Here is an 8,544-nt window from a genome sequence, read left to right as displayed (position 1 = left end):
AATATTCTATTCCAAACTGCATAAGTCATAACTATGATATTAAATTGAATGATATTTCGAAATTATAGCTGTAAATTATAATTCATTTTCAGTCTTAAAAAATTCCATTCGCGAGATAATTCTAAGGAATGTCAGGAATAGTGAAAACTTTTTTTAAGGAGCTTCGTTGAATGTCATATACATTTACTATATTTATTCGACGTTTCATTAAATTTTTTTTAAGAGAAAACTTTATGAATCAAATTTACACATTTTTATGAGTCAACTAATAAACTAAATTTAAATCGATAACAAAAATAAACATTTTCAAGTTTTTTCCTGCTTATTTATGTTTGTTTATGTGTACCGTTACCCCTTTTTAAAAGACTAATTCAAAATTTCTAAAGAAAATATCATTATGATTGAATCTAAACTTTACCGTAGTGGTGCCATCTACAGACAAATAATCTATCTTTAAAAGTATTACAAAAAAAAAACTTATAATAAATTTCAATTTATTACAATACCATCGCCTCACCGAAAAAAAATTAAAATACTTTTAATTTTTTGAAACACTATAGCACTATGTTAAAATGACCTGGAACACTATCAAGAAATCAAGAAAACTAAATTATTGGTTTCACATAAAAAATTCCGTTTTTTCCTTTTCTCTAAGCTGTTCATAAATAATTCCTACTTAAAGTTCAAAATCTCTAAAAGCACCACGCGGCTTTAAACCTACTTTTAGATCTTTATCACTAAAATCAAATCTGACCCTAACAATGTGCACCTTGCAAGGAAACAGAAAAGAGGAATCAAATATGCGCCAAAGTAGTTTAAACTACACTTAACTTTAAAAAACATTATAACTCAGATTTACACTTAGCAATACCTTTTCCAGCGGCCCATAGGGGGTCAGGAAAAGATTGTACAGCATCGTTATCAATCTTCAGCTTTCAAATTTTAAACATCGAAACATTCATAATCTGCATTTTCAAAATAACATTAAAAAAACAAAAATGGGACAAACCCAGTTTTGACTGATTACATACATCATTACAAATGCCAGTGGAGACCTACACTTCACACTTATGTACATAAAAGGACCGTGGTCCACCTGAAAACAAAAAACAGTCTCCACCGACCTACTACATTCCGGCTTATGTAACAAAAATATGCACCGCCAGATATAAACTCCTCCTCCATATTTGGAGAACATTTGACATTCCACCCCAAAACATTTATAACCCAATTTAAAACAAGAAAAATTTAGTTGCACCCCCCTCTTACAAATTCTAATTTCTTATGACCCGTCCATTTACTCGTTGTCTTAAGTTATAACGAGGTTGCGGAAAAGGCACGAATTTACCTGTCTCATACAGTAGATTTTCTGGAGCAGGTGTTTCTACTCTTTCCCTATCTATACTGCCACTGATTTGGTCACCGAACCCACTATCTCTGGATCGCAAAATTTCCAATCTTTGCTCCGCCTTTGCCACATTCTCCACATGAACAACCCTAGTATAGCCAAAATTTTTTGTATGTTGGATTTTCAAAGTGACCGGAGATAAGACTTCAACCACCCTGAAAGGGCCCTCATTAAATTTAGCAAATTTCTTGCACTGGTTTTTCTTTAACACAGGATTGAACCAGTATACCTCATCCCCTGCTTGGAAACTATATTGTTTGACGTTTTGGTCTCTACGAGCTTTTCTATTTTCCGCAGAATATTCTAGATTTTCCCTCGCTAATGCCTAAGTACCATGCAATTTACCAAGTAAATCTTTGGCAAAGTCCTCAGCACTCACGTAAGAGAAAGGTTCATGGTTTCTACGAAATTCCAACTGTAAAGTTAATTCCCTACCATATGTTAACAGTGCCGGAGTACTTGCAACGCCAAAAGAAAAAAATGGCCAGGTATAAACACACCCGTTTGACCATCCTGTGGCGAAAGCTTATCTTTAGGACACATATTCGATTACAATTCAAATTTCACAAGCACACTATTAATTGAGTAAATCTTAACTTGTTTACGTCTATTTCAAAAACTGGGAATACATGAATACACTCAAATATGATACAACTTTAAAACACATAAAAAGTCAAATGTTAGCATCTGGAAATGCAAAAGATTGCAGCACCAATTTAGGCCCTCTCTATTAAATTTGCCTATCCTGGTCACGGCACCAATTTGTACCGTTACCCCTTTTTAAAAGACTAATTCAAAATTTCTAAAGAAAATATCATTATGATTGAATCTAAACTTTACCGTAGTGGTGCCATCTACAGACAAATAATCTATCTTTAAAAGTATTACAAAAAAAAAACTTATAATAAATTTCAATTTATTACATATGTAATTATAGAAAAGTAATTTTTACCTTTTTTTCATATAACTATGTTAAGCATAAAATTTGTTAAAATAAAGGTTTATACCTAAGGTATAGTTTTTTTTTAGTTTTATGTTAACCTAACAATACATAAATTTAAATAAACAATTAGATGTTTCTTTTAAATAGTTGATTATAATGGTTTTGGAATTAATTCTTTGCTACAAAAATACGTAGTAAACAAAAAGGAGTTTCAAAGCTTTTTTTTCATTCATATTCAAAAATTTATCAATAACTGATTTTCTAAATTAAAGCAATTTCGACGATGAATAACTTTTTCTTTTAGATCTAAGTAACTGCAAATTTGAAAAAATATTGTTTTGAATTAGAAAATTTAAGCAAAAAAAAAATAAATAAATTATTAAAATACTAAATATAATATTTATTTTTCAATTACTTTGATCTAAATTAATACAAAAAAGTATGAAAAATATCCTTACTAAAAATTTTGCAACAAAAGGTTAAGGAAACGGAAAATAATATAAGTGCATTGCAGATTTAATGTGAATTCATAAGTTTTCTTATTAAAAAATATAGATAATAAGTAAATATAATACACATAACGTTAATAAGCCATATAATTTTACATGTACCATCACAACGGGTATGGAATTTGCACTTATCTAGTATACAAATTACGTTTTAAAACTTAAATACAATTTTTAATGCAGACAATTAAATTTGAAGTTATTCAGATTTGAAATTATTCATAATCAAATTTGCGTTTTTAGAAACTGTTGCGAAAATGAAAAGTGTATATGTATTGTAGTGTTAATGTAATTTTGTGAATTTGCATTAAGTTTTATTATTGAAAATGTAGATCGAAATAAAAAATTACAATACTCATCTTTATAAATAATGATATTTAACATGATTTGAAATTTCGGAACCCCTGTGCTTGATGATAATGCAAATTTATATCTTTTCCAGACAGCGATAAGAAAAATATATCGTCATTCTTCCCCCAATTAAAATTTATTATTTTAAACATCTATTTTTTTTTTAATGACAAGAGAACAAATTTCTATTTCTTCTTGGTGCCATGGGTCAAGTTAAAATTTAATCGTACGCGGAGAAAAAAGTTCTGGTAAAATTACCGTGCTGTATAGTAATAACATTTCTGGTAAAAACGAATTACAATTTTGATTAATAAAACTAAAATATGAGGTATTTAAATCATTCATTTCGAAAATTTTAGGAAATTTTCGTAACAGTCACCAGTCAGAATTTCGGCCACTTTTTCACTGTTGATTTAAGCATATTAATAGAAACAAAACCAAAAAGATTAAAATAAATCCTTTCAAAGCAATTCATTTAAAATAATGTTAGCAAAACGGAAAGCTCATATGGTACATCATTTTCATTATGAACCACCTTTACTTTAAAGCATTTCAGCTGACGTATTTATTTTAGATCTAATAAAAATAATTTTTTTACCTATTTAGTCTACTTTAAAAACGTAGGTGAAATAATATGATTATTTTATGTTATTTTTTTACCACGTTTATATAAACTTGCCTTCGTGTATGTCTGTCCGGGTGGAATTTTGTAATCGATTTTAAACTAACTTCCCGACTAGCTACAAACTTCAAATTTGGCACATAGTTCAGAATTGGATGACAATGCATGAAAATGAAGAGAAAAAAGACATACAAAGTAAAATAAAAAATTAAAATTTTAAAAATAAATTATTTTCGAGATTGTCTTTTGTTGTCGATTCCATTATTTCAAATTAGTATTACATGTCAGGTGAAAATATTTTCATTGTCGGAGTATTTTTATTGGCTGAAAAATCACGTGGTAGGATCCAGTTTTTCCTCATTCATTTCCAGATTGCTTTGGTTGTCATCAGCATAAAACTAATGAAAGTCGTAAAGGTATTGTTTTTCTATAAGGATTTTTGTATGCCTAATTTAAAATGAAAGTTCTATTATTTGTAGTAGTCTTGACTACTCTTGACTAAGAAAAATAATCTAAATAGAAATATATATTTTTAAAAACCAGGTTTTTTGTAGTGAAGAATAATAATTGAAAAGTAATAATTTTTAAAAAATATAAAATAAAAATTAAAAATTAAAAAAATTATAATTTAAAATAAAAAAATTCAAAATAAAAAATAATATTTTTAAAAACCACGTTTTTGTAGTGGAGAATAATATTTAAAAAAAAATTGAAAAACTAAAAACGTGGGGTGCATGAAATACATAACAGTACATATACACATACATATACACATTTTCTTACTCATGCACATGCACAGCCGCATATACATCCACATACATATGCATATACACAAACATATTCCGCATCCACATTCAGATACAATTAGAATTACAGATACGCATACACATATTCTCAAGAGCACACATACACACACTAATATAACATTGCTGTTATGTATTTCATGAGCCCCACGTTTTTCGTTTTTCAATTTTCTTTTTAATTATTATTCTCCACTACAAAAACGTGGTTTTTAAAAATATCATTTTTTATTTTGAATTTTTAATATCATTTTAATGTACAAAGTTCAGTTTGAATGTCCGAAAAACATTTTTTCTTATTTCAAGTTTCTATTTTAATTTTAAATTGTGATTTAACTATAAAAGTGAAAGCGATTTTTTTTGCAAACGATCCTAAGATATAATTAGCATAAAACATATCAAATAACAAACCCTTAATTAGATTTTTTTCTTTCTATTTTACCTTCTGCTTTTATGTTTTCGAAATAAGAAATATGATAGAAATATTATACACATTTATCGATAATATTTCGATTGTTCTCGACTTTAAGACTCAGTATAGAAACCATCTGGATGAGAAATTGCGTTTTAGCGGGAAAAATGCCAAACGATTGTTTCTTTCTTTCACTTATCGTTGAAGTGAAAAGACACGCCATTTGCTAGTATGCCACAAACAGGTGTTGCCATACTTAACTAACAATGAAGTTTGACATGTACTCAATTTGATTTCGATAAATTTAAATTTTCTCTTTAAATGGAATTAGAAAATGGAGATAACGGGGATTTTAAATATAATTAATACTTCGGGAAATTATTTTGTATGTTTATATTTCTTGAAAATTTAAATACTTTTTAAAAAGCAGAACTTGTACCACCATAAACATTTTAAATATAAGAGTAGATTTAATAGTACTTTAGAACTTAACACAATATAGCGATATTATTTGTTTCAATAAAATTTAGTTTAATACAAAATATTTACATTGGAATCTCATGATCAATTTATTCCCACGGTATAAAATTATCAATGATTATAAAATTACAATTTAGTACAATATAGGATTATACAATACAATATAGAAGTATACAAATAATAATCTTTAATTTTACTAATATTATCATTGTAATTATTATTGCCATTGGAAATATTAAGAAACCCTTAAATGTCACGCACTTTGCTCTTTTTAGAAGATTACCCTTACATTTTTTTTTCAATAGAGAAAAAGTGGATTGACTTACAATTAAACATTTGAATTTTAAAACTTACTTTATTTTTATGCATATAAAGTAGGCAAATATGCGTAATTACATTTGAGCTATCACTTGCACGCCGTTGGAATGATTTAATACTCAATTCACAGATGAAAATGATAAAAGAATCATTAATTTTAATCATCTCTACTATACATCTCTCTTATACAAATTGAAGCCGACATTTACTTAAAAGCCTCCGTCTTTCCTTCAGTATTTTTATTTTGGCTCACAAACTCTCATTAAATAATCGATTTATTACTCTTTTTCTTATTTTGTAAACCACCAAGGGATTTAAACAATTCACTAAAACACTATAAACAAACCTGGTATTTATTTACATTTTAATTACACATTAAAAACGTAATTGAAGTACTCTTTTTTAATATTTATTCTTTTGAGAATCTGATATAGATGGTATATCTGGTATATATCTGGTTTTTAAATTTTTTTACAGACCGGTTTTTAAATAATAATTACCTTTTATGTTTTTGGAATCCTTACGAAAAATCAGCTTGAAATCCGAATTAGTAAAATATCCCCAAACTACTATTTAAACTAGTAAAGGAAACAAAACCGCCATTGAAATCCATCGAATCACTACTGAGAAAAGTGGGACTGAAAACATCAAAATGCATTTTTTTACCGACGGAAATTGTAAAGAGTTAAAATACAGTTATAAGAAATATTCCTCAGGTAATCAAACTGGACTTGCTTTTCATCCAGCCTACGTCCCCAATAACTCTTTCGATATTTTTGTTCTCTTTTTCTCACTCAAGTATTAATTCCCCACTCTTAGTATTTCACCTTTTAAAACAAGCGATGACAAAAATTAAAAGTGATATATGTTAAGAACAGTAGTTTTTAAATAATTTTTTTTACAATTAAATAAAGTATATTTGTTTTAAAAAAATCAAACAAGAATTTTAAGTATATTATTATTTTTTTTATTAATTCTTCATTTTTCGATTCGTCTTGCGCTTACAAATGAGGTACAGATTTGGGAATTATGCCATTCTAGACCCTATTTAAGTTTCCATTAACTCAAAATTTGCCGACTGATTTTTCAAAATTGTCAAACAACTTGTACTTTACTAACTATTTGATATTTGACACATTTATTTAAAGCTCCTCTTTAAAACAGATATTTTGAATGTATTGCTCTACATTTATAGTTTTTTTGTTTTAAAGATTGACAGACAGATAAACATAGACAAAATGTAGCTTATATTTGGTATAAAGTAATTGGATGCGTTAAGGGTTAAAATATATAGTATGGTCTTTACGCATAGGAATAACCGTGCAGTTCCCGGGGGCCCAAAAGAATGGACAATCGCAGTCAAATGTTTTTTTTTTCTTTTCTTTTTTAATCCTAATGCATTTAGAATCACCCCAAACTCCCAGAAAACATTTTATTCTTCTTCTAAGAGTGCTAATTATTTAGTTATTTTTAAGCAAGGAGCATTTACTTTCGTTTCTGTTTGAAACGGGGAGTCACGTGGTTATTCACGAATTGACGTCACTCGTGTCCATCTGGCGTTCTTTTAAAATCGCAATGCTGTGAAAGCCATTACGTTCCTGCTTTCGTTAGAATTCTTCTAATTAAATCCAACTATATTAGATGGTAAATAACTATGTGAGAATAAAGATATGCATAATAAATTGTGTCCTAATGTAACTTAATGAAAATGTGTGCTTAATATAACGTATTTTTATAATATTTTACATTTTAATGGTGCCCACTGAAACCTATTGACGAAATTTTCTAGTTCTAAATAGTAAGATTTTTTAGTTCAATAAAAAATGCGTTAGCGTTATTTCTGGATGCTTTATATTACTTCTTAAAATGATGCGTTATAAATATAAAATAATTTTGTTCTTTCGTTTTTTTAGTTATGTTAATCTTAATTTCAAAGTATATTTCAAACTGATTTCGAAGATTTATTTTCATAATAAGTGAAAAAATGAGGAATTGATTTCTTAAAAGGAATAATTTTAGATTTCAAAAATGTAGAAAAGCTAAAGTTTTTTAATTTATTTATTTATTCTAGCTTGAATTTGATGCAGAGAATTATCTTCGGCCTAGCACTAGCCTTTTGAAAAAAATTGTGATTCCAGCATAACTTTTAATTCATTCTTCTTCTTCAAAAAAAATTTAAGTTAAAAGAATAAAATAGAAATTCATATATTCCAGTTGATTTTATTCACATTATTTTAATTAACGTTAATCTATGTTATAAGAGTATTGAAATCAAGAATATTCATTAATTTAGTTCTACAGAACAGAAACAGGAATTAAATTTTATAAATAAGTATAAAGTAAAATTTCTATTTACTTAAAGAATAAAAAATATTAAGAACGATATCAACATCACTGTCTATTTAATTACTAAATAAATTATAGAAAATGTGCATTCGAATTTCTTTTAATTTGCATAATTAGGTTTTTAATTCTTTAGCTTTAGTGAAACAAAAACGTCGAGTTTAATAATACTCGCTAAAATTATGCGGCTAAATTAAATTACACTAAAAGAAATTTTAAGTATAATCACATAGATTGTCGATGATGGACAAATATACTTCAATAAACTAGATTCATGAAAGTGTTTATTAACCTGAAATTTTTAACCTATTTTAATTAAATTTTTTTATTAAGAATGAATAATGCATTAATTTTCCTATCT

This window comes from Parasteatoda tepidariorum, chromosome 2 (genome assembly GCF_982258835.1).
Source record: "Parasteatoda tepidariorum strain Cologne lab strain chromosome 2, Ptep-v5.0, whole genome shotgun sequence".
NCBI classification, from domain to species: Eukaryota; Metazoa; Arthropoda; class Arachnida; order Araneae; family Theridiidae; genus Parasteatoda; species Parasteatoda tepidariorum.
This window is presented reverse-complemented; position numbering follows the sequence as displayed.